The sequence below is a fragment of the Petromyzon marinus genome, chromosome 36 (assembly GCF_048934315.1).
Source record: "Petromyzon marinus isolate PM22_M1 ecotype Great Lakes invasive population chromosome 36, UKy_Petmar_22M1.pri1.0, whole genome shotgun sequence".
NCBI classification, from domain to species: Eukaryota; Metazoa; Chordata; class Hyperoartia; order Petromyzontiformes; family Petromyzontidae; genus Petromyzon; species Petromyzon marinus.
In genome coordinates this window covers 4,905,748-4,916,026 of record NC_133702.1, presented here as the reverse complement: position 1 = coordinate 4,916,026, position 10,279 = coordinate 4,905,748, and the positions used below count along the sequence as shown (strand labels likewise).

Here is a 10,279-nt window from a genome sequence, read left to right as displayed (position 1 = left end):
GCCGGGTGGCCTCCGATTGCCCGGGACAACCTTTCCGCCCAAGTCCCAGGGCTGGATGGTTTTGTGATTCCTTGTTCAGGATGCCAATCTCGTCCACCTCTTCTTTGTTATTATTCTCCGTGTGGAACGCTTTCGAGTGTACATGTGCCATCCTTGACAGGGCATCAACGGTAATCTGTAAGTGGTAGCAATACAGTCTCGTGAGATGTCATATATTTGAGTGCCTAATAGGCCCTATTTCGTGACTGTTGTGCTCATGCTGTTTATTATGATTCCTCGTGCTGGATTTCTGGGTTCCTGTGACTTTGGGAGCATGCTATCAAGCATTACCTAAACTAAGACACCCAAGTGGAGATGTCTTATATTCTTGGTTCTTTCCCTTCCTTCTACGTGACTTTACAGAAAAAAACAAGAATATGAATCCCTGCAGTCACGAAAGCTTTAAATTATGGAGATGTCTTGTATGGCCATTCTCAAAAATGTAAATAGTATGTGTACAAGGATGCTTGAAGTGGCATTGCTGAATAAAATTAGCCAATGCGTCGTGCAAAAAAGGCCACCTCATAAATGAATCTTAATGCATTATGTATTCAAAGCCAAGGCTGTCCAGGTTGTTGGGAAGACATTGATACTGTGTTGCAGCTGTTGGTTCATTGAACAAAATTCACAGAAATAAAATCCCTTCTGCGTTTTAATCAAATCTGTGACTGGCAGTATCCGGAGACGATCATTGTCGCGGCGAAGCAATTGCAACCGTGTTTGTGTTCCCTGTTATTCATAAGAAGACTGCAAACATTGCCAGAGTAGAGTGCTCTACGGATGTTTGTAACAGGCTTTGGTGTGTGTGTGTGCGTGTGGGGAGCGATGGCTTAGCGGTCAGCGCTACGCTGCGCTACAAATCCGGCAACCCGAGTTCGATTCCCGCTCACGGCCAACACCAGTGACGATTATCTGAACCGGTCCTGGGCATTCCCCAAGAGTAAACTCAGCCGCGTATAAGTACCTGGTGCGATGTGTAAACATCGCCACTGGTGAGACAAAGGAGGCGGAGCGTGGTGCTGGCCACCCACCTCCTCGTGTGCCGTGCCGGCCTTCATAGGTGCTCGCTAACAGCACTTGCCCCAAGAGTTTGTTTTTTGTCTTGTACGGCAGTTACATTTCCGATGGATTTTCTGGACGGTGAAACAAACATTTACTTTTTGTTGATAGTTGCAGCGAATACTGAAAATCCAGCAACATAATCGGGTGTATTCTAACAATTGGAACGTCTGATTCCGAATGGTGCTGCGTCAATGTCATTGCCGCGTCTGGTATTTGGAAAGGGAGCGCTCGCTTACACCGCTCGCCTCCGCAATCTGCGTTGCTTCGTATTACAGCCTCCGCGTAGACCAGGAATCCGATTTGTACCACACCCACTGGCAGGAACAGATATATGCACAGACATCGCCTTGGTTAGTGTGAGCATGATTTATTCATTGCTTTGACTCATTAAGCACAATTAGCACTCAATTAAACTCTGTGATTTGTTGTATAATGAGACAAATACAATAAAAAAATAACGTATGCAACACTTACAGTTTTGCATGGAGCGATATTGAACGACATTGTTGGCAGATTATTCTTTGTAACACGCGTAAAGTAGAATATAAACAGTTTTAAATTTGATCTGGATTATAAATCATCAATTTCTCTACAGTGCTGGATTGTAGTTGAGTGGCTCATTAACAGACATGCGCAAATGTTATTACTGTGCCTCAACTCACTTGTCAGGAGATTAAATAATATCATTATTATTAAGAGTAACCTACATTCTGGCCTGTATTGTGATCACGAAGATTAACTCCCTTTCCCGTTACGAGATATTTGCAAGTTGCAGGGTGGGGGTCCCATTCAACGCCAAATGTCGGAACGCACAAGCTGTTAGCGTTGCTTTTATTTACAGAGGCATAATTACATTGTACTCACCGCAGATAACTGTAGCGACACGACCGCATGCTTTAATAACTGGAGCCAAAAACTGTACCACATGCCCCATCTCCCCGCCCGCACGTGTGGCCTTGTGGGAGCCCTCGGTATGTCTTCCGACCTGAAGATGTACCAACTTATATTACGGTACACGTACGCCATAGGGTCCTGTGACATTTGGCAAATCTCGATCTTGATGCCGGTACGCATGGCCTACGCCCACCATGAAGGGGACAGCGCTTAGGTGCGGCGTGCATGCTGTCGGCCTCGCAGTGTGGACGGCATTAACCGCTTACACTCGCAGTATTGACCAGGGCGGCCGCTGGGCTCGAACTGCCTACCTCCGCAACAAGGTGGGGCAAAGCGTACGAACGCCGTGCTGCGTTACGCTGTCTCTCCGACTTGTAAACAAAGTCTCCCGTCAAGTCAATCGATCAGCGCTTGTATAGGAAATTTACAAATGATGTCACGTGTGGGTTTTTGTGTTAAAAGGGCAGGTCATTATATTTCGATTTAAAGCTTTCGTGACTGCAGGGATTCATCTTCTTGGTTCTTTCGGTAAAGTCACGTAGAATGGAAATGAAATAATAAAAATAAAACATAATATAATAAAATTCTCACGACGTTTCGGCCACAACACAAGTAGCCTTCTTCAGGTGAAGGAACAGAACTGTCGGGACGACAGCGCTTCAATGAAGCTTCATTTTGTTCTGTTCCTTCACCTGAAGAAGGCTACTTGTGTTGTGGCCGAAACGTCGTGAGAATTTTATTATATTATGGTTTATTTTTATTATTTTATTTCCATTCTACGTGACTTTACCGAAAGAACCAAGAAGACAGGTCATTATAGTTCCAGGATGCCTTTTGTTACCTGCATGAGTCAGAAATGCAATAGCCTTGGCCTTGGCTTTGTAGAGTCAAGATTGTTGGCTCTGGCTAAAGTCGGGTTTGAGCTTTGTGTTGGGTTCACATGACAGCACTTGCAAGTGTATGCACATTTTTTTGTACATTTTGAAACGCTTAAGTTTGTGTGATTTATAGCAATGTCTCCGTTGGTGCTGATGGAAAATTGACTAATTGCCTCCGCTCACTCATCTGAAGGTGAAGATTGCGTTCTAAGGAATGCAAGGGAGGCTTTTTTGTGAAGATTTTGCGGATGCTCAGGATTAATGAGCGCATTTTGCAGTGGGGAAAATTTTACAGGAAGGGTTTTATAACCATATAACCATAAAGAACCATGTGGTCGTCCTTCCAGATGTGATTTTTAGCAATCGAGGGCTGAGACCTAAATTGAGGTATGTCCCATTGCAATTGCAGCATTATGCACCGCCTTTTATGGTGATTTGCTTTACAGTTTTGCAAACATTTTTGCAATTTCTTTTTGCTCAAGATTAGGAATAAACGGAGCACTTTGTCTGGGGGAACTTAACGACATCCAGCTGTGTTGAAAATTGTGCCCTTTGGCATGATATCCAGGCATCTGCATAAATTACTCCATGCGTACTATATACAATGCACCTATGGCCATGCAGTGGTTAGCCTTACTGCGCTATGAACCCATAAACCCAAGTTTAGTTAACATCTCGTGGTGGCGAGATGTTATAACTGATATACGGGAGGTCGTGGGTTCCATCCAGACCCTGACGCCTGTGTATTTGGAGTTTGCATGTTCCCCCGTAGTCGCGTGGATTTTTCTCCGGATCTTCTGATTTTTCCCTCCACATTTAGAAAAATGCGTTTTAAAGTATTTGGCTGCTATAAATTTACACGTAATAAGCCACTTCGTTGGGCTATCATTTGTGACCAGGTCGCTTCTGAAAAAAACGGCTATATAGTTCAGTGGGCCTTATCAGGTAAAATAAAAAATAGTTGGCTTAGATTTATAGCCACCACAGCTATCATCATTGGCAAGTGATATCTGAACCGTGGAGATGGAGAGATGAGATCAGTTCACATGTCAGATCTCGATTGATTGTCACATTGCGTAGACCTCAAGGTATGGCGATGCCTTGGGGAGATCTTCATCCAACATTGGAAAGATCATGGCTGATGATGACAATGATGAAAGTGTTTTGTGGGTGGAATGGTGGGTGTAGTGGTAGTGTAATGCCCAATGAACCTGGCAAACTGTGTTCTATTCCCAGCCATGGCTAGCATCAGTGGTGAGTTTTTTTTTAAACCAGTTCTGTCCCCCCATCACCAACCTGCACTGGCCATCGTGGCGAAGTATGGCCAAACACATCCCTCGCAACCAACACGGTATGGGAAAACTTTCATCCAGCAGTGGATTGAGGAAAGACTGTAAATAATTGTTGCTATCGTAATTAAACACGTATAATAAAAGCATGCAGATTCGGTGACTTTAGTGACTGTATAGGGGTTAACAAAAAAGAGAGAGGCAAGGAAATAAAGAAATAAAACTGAAATTGGCAATTTTGGCTGGCAGGCCTTATTAATGTTGCGTAGGCATTGACCGTAAAAGTGCTCCCCGCTTCAACTTCCGACAACAAAAAACCTCAAAGTGCTGAACGGCACATACCTTGAAGGATGCAAGCGGTCTCTTGACTTTTTAAAGTCACAACAGTCAACACCATTCTTTTTTGTGCGCAGTTGGCCATGTGGAGCACAGATGTGAATGGAAGAGCAAAGCCGATTATGGTGATTGGGAGACCCGCAGTGTTGGGGCGTCCAATGTCTGCGTCCATCAATTGCTCCCTGTAAGCGGCCTCTTTCATAGACGACGACGACGACGATGATGATCATGCTTTATTCTGTGCTGTACATAGAGCGTGTTTCTCGTTGGCCCTAAATTAGGAACCGTAACACAGTATTGTGTGTGGTTTATTCATATTACCCTATTGGTCTTCATCATAGCCATAGAGTAGTTCAAAACAATGCCAGGTATTGTTTAGTTCGGAGTAAGTTTATGAATGGAGGTAATATAAATGTGTACATATATTGCTCATGGTTGATTTTTCAGCACACATCTGTACAAACTTCAAGCCAACAAGTTAAATAAAATGCAGATCAAATATTTCCATGATGGGTTTGAAGAGCAAGTCAAAATGTTGCTTGGGGGAGGTTATGTTTAAATTAACTTCAGAATGGGTTGTCATGCAAATTGTCACTCTGTGTTCATCACAAACACTTCTTTGGCTTTCCCTTTGTTTCCCCCGCATCCCTCTCCAATTTAAATTCGAATTGGTGTACCAGCATGATTGTCACGAGATGATAACGTTCCATTTCCATTCAGAGCTCTCACAGAGAGCAGTCTTCTTCTTTTGGATAACGGGAAGAGCTTACACAATGGGACATATTTTGGTGATTCACTTGGTGGCTTCCCGAGATGCCAAGCAGGGAAACGAAGTGGCTCCCGCAACAGATCTTCCAGGGGGCAGGTTTATGCGATGTGTTCCATGGACACAGAGAGCAGTGCACCACCTTGTTCCGGAGAACAGGCATGTAAGATGGGGGAGTCACAAAACATTTATCTGAAGCCGCTTCTATGGGACTCTTTTTTTATCCACACTTTTGGCAACCAGCTATTATAAGCCCTACCAATGTGTCAATCACAAGGCAGTCAATCAAAAATGTGCTACATTAGGTGAAACATTTAATTTATTTATAATGGGGGTTTCATTGTGCAATCATTGTTGATTTGGTCTGAGACCGTTACCAACCTCACCACACTTGGGAACCCAGAATAATCTGGCTTACTCAATTGTCTGGCTGAAAAAATTCAGCCGCCTGGATTTGAACTCGCGGAACTCAAGATGTTGTTGGCTTAGCGCTGTGATATGGTCGTAGGCCACTGCAAAGCATGTTGACCTCTCTCCCTTGTTTTGGTAATGCTCGCCACAATACATCAAGTGTGTGCGTGCGTGCACATTCGCAAATTTGTGCGGTTGTGCTCGTGCCTTTATCATTCCACTTAAGGGTACCTTGCAATGTGCGTTTTTGTTTTCGCGTTTTGCCCTATTACAATTTTAAGCCAAATCAGGAAGGTTACAAAGTGTGAAAATGCTTTCTCAATTATTGAGCTGGTGATGACCGGAGGGGGAGGGGAATCCTTAAGAGATGCACATTGCTGTTTGGTTAGGGTGGTAATAGTCACACGTTTTTTACATCAACTGAAAACATTAAAGAGCAAGTAGCGATTATGCAGAATTCCTCTCGGACATTCGAATGAGGTCAAAAAAAATCTTCACGTTAGTGTTTAACTTAAATGCTTTATCGTTTCACGTCAAAAACTAGCTTTCTAAAATCCAACGCAAAAATTTAAACAAATACAAAAGGGGAATTTTACATGAACCATAAATAAAAAACGTAAATACTTTACAGTCTTTTCTCGATCCACTGCTGGATGAAGGCCTCCCCAAGAGATGTTGGTCATGGGGGTTGTTTGACCATGTTGTGCCACATTGCTCATTGCAGGCTGGTGAAGCTTGGGGGAAACCCAGGACCGGTTCAGAGATCACTTGTCACAGGGCCTCCACGGTGGCGAGATGTTAACTACCTCGCTGGGTATGCAGAAGGTCGTGCGTTTGATCCCGACCCTGACGCCTGTATATTTGGAGTTTGCGTGTTCTCCCTGAGGTCACGTGAAGTTGTCTCCGTGTCCTCTGAAACATGCGTTTAGAGTATTAAGCCACTTTGTTGAGCAATCATTAGTGGCCAGGTCGCTTCTGAAAAAGTGCTCTATAGCTCAGTGGGCCTTACTTGGTAAAATAAAAAAAATTATAGTGGTTTTTGTAGTTTAGTGTGTTTGTCATGGACTCAGAATCAAACTCCGTTTTCCATGTTCCAGAGTGTAGTGCCTTAACTAACTGCCCCATAGTTGTATTAATTGTGTGTGTTTATAGACACACACACACCCTTGTTTGTGCATTTGAAAACTTCACCATATCATTCTTAACCAACTGCAGCGTGAAAATCCCCTGTGAACATTTAAGAATCCTGCGGTATTTTTTTTCCCTTCTTGTAGAGAAAATTGTCTCGTAATGAGCCCTGGCTCTAAGATTAAGGTGCGGTTTAGGGATGTTATGAGTGCAGCAGGCGTGCTGTGTTGAAGGCAATTTGTGGTTGAGAACAGGCATTAATATGTCCAGGGGAAAATTATTTATTATCCTAAGTCTACAATACACCCGTTACAATATTTGCATTTATTTTACTTGCTTTTTGTTTATTGCATTTATTGTAATGCACCATGTAAATTATTCGCTGGACATCTGTGAAAAAGATCTTTGTAGCTCATCGAATTCCTCCAGTAAAAAGAAACATTCTGATTCCGATATTTAGAAAACATCAACGTAGCTGTATTTGTAACGGCTTTGTGGAAATGTTACTTTTTTATGATGTGACACGGAATTTAACGACGTCAAGTTTACGGCTGTCTAATTTACACGACAAAAAAACTGCTGTAGCATTACCTAGATTATCCATTGCAATCTGTAGTTTAAGGCACATCCTTGTTTAATACATCCTGTGGTATTCAGGAATATAGTATGAGATTTTACCTAAGTTTGTGGATTCTGCCTTGGTGTAACGTTTATCACACTGGAACTATAATCTGGAGTTAGCGAGCTAACCATCCCAAAACTTCCGTTTTGTTTTTCCCTGCACTATAGTTGAAATGGAGAGCAAGATTCTTGAATTCCCCCCTCTGTCCACCGAGGAGTATAAATGGCTATGCCACGGCTTAATCTATTGGCAGGTCATATGTGAGGAGGCACATTTGTACTGTATTTGGCATGCGCATTCCAAAAGTGAGAGCAAAGATATCCTATAAAAAAATGATTTGTACGAATTGATATTTGTATTACAGCTCTGAGACAGTGATGGGAATTTCATATTTCTGTAGTACCGGCAAGTCTATTCTTAGGACAACCACTGTCGACTTCCCACAGAGTGATACTCATTTTATCTACCCTGGAAAAATAATGGGTACTGAGTCGACCCATGATTTGAATTTTCAACCTTTTTTGAGCAATCTCCTGCAACCTTTCCAGGTATTTGGTTGTAATAGCTAAATGGTGTTATGCAGACACTTCCTCAAGTCTTTTAAATTGCTTGGGAATTTACATTTATTAATCTTCCCAGAAGTAGGTCACCATATGCCTATGCTAAGGGGAATTGCAGTAAATGTGCTGACGGTTCAAACGACTCACTGTACTGAAGGCAAAGAATATATATAAAGAACACATATATACCCAGAATGCTCGTCTGAGTCGCCACATATATAAATATTTATTTGAGTACATCGATTTATTTGCTTACCAGACCAATATTCAATTGGCTGATGGATGGAAACATATTTGTATTTATTCATTGAATCTGCAGACACGGAATGGAGTTCTGCTTACATGCTTTCTTTACCACTGCTCCAAAGTATCTCAAAACAAGTTTGTAAACGAGTGTGAGAACACGGTCTGTAAATTAGTGATGGAAAGTGACTTCTTTGGATGTTAGATACACTAATAATTTCCAATAATAATAATATATTTGCTTATAACCGTTGTTTTTTTTTAATTAATGAGATGTGACTCAATAACAGTGAGTGAACGTACGATACATTTTTATTTTATATTTGAATCTTTCGTTAAACCCAGTAGAACATTAAAATCTGTGATCCCTCTTTTCAGTGGTGTATTCTCACAGGCCCACTATCTAATCTAACATAACATCAAAGCAGTAATATTGTACCGAGGGCCCTCCTCGTGCCAGGCATACATTTGACAGTGGTATAACTTAAACATTTCCAAAATAAAAATACTCAGCCATCAACTTGTGAAGAAAAAATAGACGTGTTTGTTCATAGCAGCATGGACTTCATACGGTTTATAAGTCCTGTTTATTAGAGGGGTTAGGATTCACTCACTCGTCTACGACTATGATTTGATTTAAGATATTGGCGTTTTTTTTTAAATATTGTGATTAATGACTTCAGAGGTTACATTAACCATTTTCATGTACAACGTGTACAAGTAAAAAACACATCGATAATTACAAATGCATTTGATCATTGTTACCGTGAGCTGACGAATCAACATTATTTGATTAATCACATTGGGTAGCTAACGAGGTATTTGGTTGGGTGGCTGGATGAGTGAGCAGTTGGGTTGGTGACTTAGGTTTGGCGGGTCAGTAGGCGAGTAATTAATTAGTGTAGGCTGGTTGTTGGGTTCGTTGGAAGGCGATTGACTGATTATGTGGGTAGCTTGATACGTGACCACCGTAGTCATATCACTGAGAAGGGAGGTAAATTGCTATAAAGTTCATGACTCCCCGTATCATTTTTCCCCTTCTTATCCATCTTGTCTGGTCTGCGTCTTTCGAGCTCGCAACAGTCAAAACTCCACGCTGGCTGTCGCCTCTCTTTTGAAAGTGTGCCAAGTGCTTCATGTGCCATTAATAGCACCCAGTTCCCGAGGACTTCTTGCAGAAGTCGCACAGTTGGCAGAGACTCGTCTTATTAGATCGACGACCCAACGGAGCTTGCGATGCGGCTTAATGGTGTGCCGTGCGGCGGGGGCTGGCTATACAATTCCATCACAGCGCCGTTCGAATTCAAAGGAGTTCAACGCTGAAAAGAGAGAGAGGGGAAAAAGTGAAGTAATTTTTCCACCGAAGCGTTATAGATTGTACAGATTTACAGTGTGCCTAATGTGGAACGCCGAAGCTGTCTGCATGATGATTTACCGCGACTGCTTGTTGCTTAAACATGACCGCTTCCCACCATGCTTCAACTATATAAGACTACGGAGCTTGAATCTCGTATTGCTGTCACAGCTGTCTGCGGACGGCCATGGGATCAGCGAGGCGATGCTGTAAAAACTCTCACTTGTCGGCCGAAGACATAATCCTGAAGGGTAAGAGAGAAGGGATCGCGTGGCTGGAGAGGACAGAGCGAGCGAGGACGACGTTAGAGAGGGAAAGCTGTACTAAATTGTCGTGACTTATGCCGCGCGCGATTAACAAAAACATGTTTTTTTTTAAAATACGAAGCGTGCGGTGAGCGCGCGCTTTGAAGCTTCACTATTTAGCGCCTTTGCCTCTGCGTGAGTAATTGGAAGTGGGGAAAAGCACCTCAGCGTGCAGATTTAAAGGTGACGGCGATTTCTTTCAGGCTTTGATGGCGCTTACCTTGTGGCAGTAACTAAAATCTGCGGTGGAGCGTGTTTGTGCGGTGTGTGTGGTGTGCGGTGTTTGTGATGTGGTGTGTTTGTGTGTGGTGTGCGGTGTGTGGTGTGCGGTGTTTGTGATGTGGTGTGTGTTTGTGTCCACGTGTTTGCGCGCACCGCGTGCGTCCGGGGGA

The 10,279-nt window shown here is 42.8% G+C and overlaps 1 protein-coding gene across 8 annotated transcripts in view; it reads left to right on the top strand.

Annotated features, from left to right (window-relative positions):
- The window catches only part of LOC116949381 (glutamate receptor-interacting protein 2-like), a 160,731-nt gene that overhangs the window by 73,149 nt on the left and 77,303 nt on the right, over positions 1-10,279 (top strand). The gene's annotated exons all lie outside the window — the stretch shown is intronic.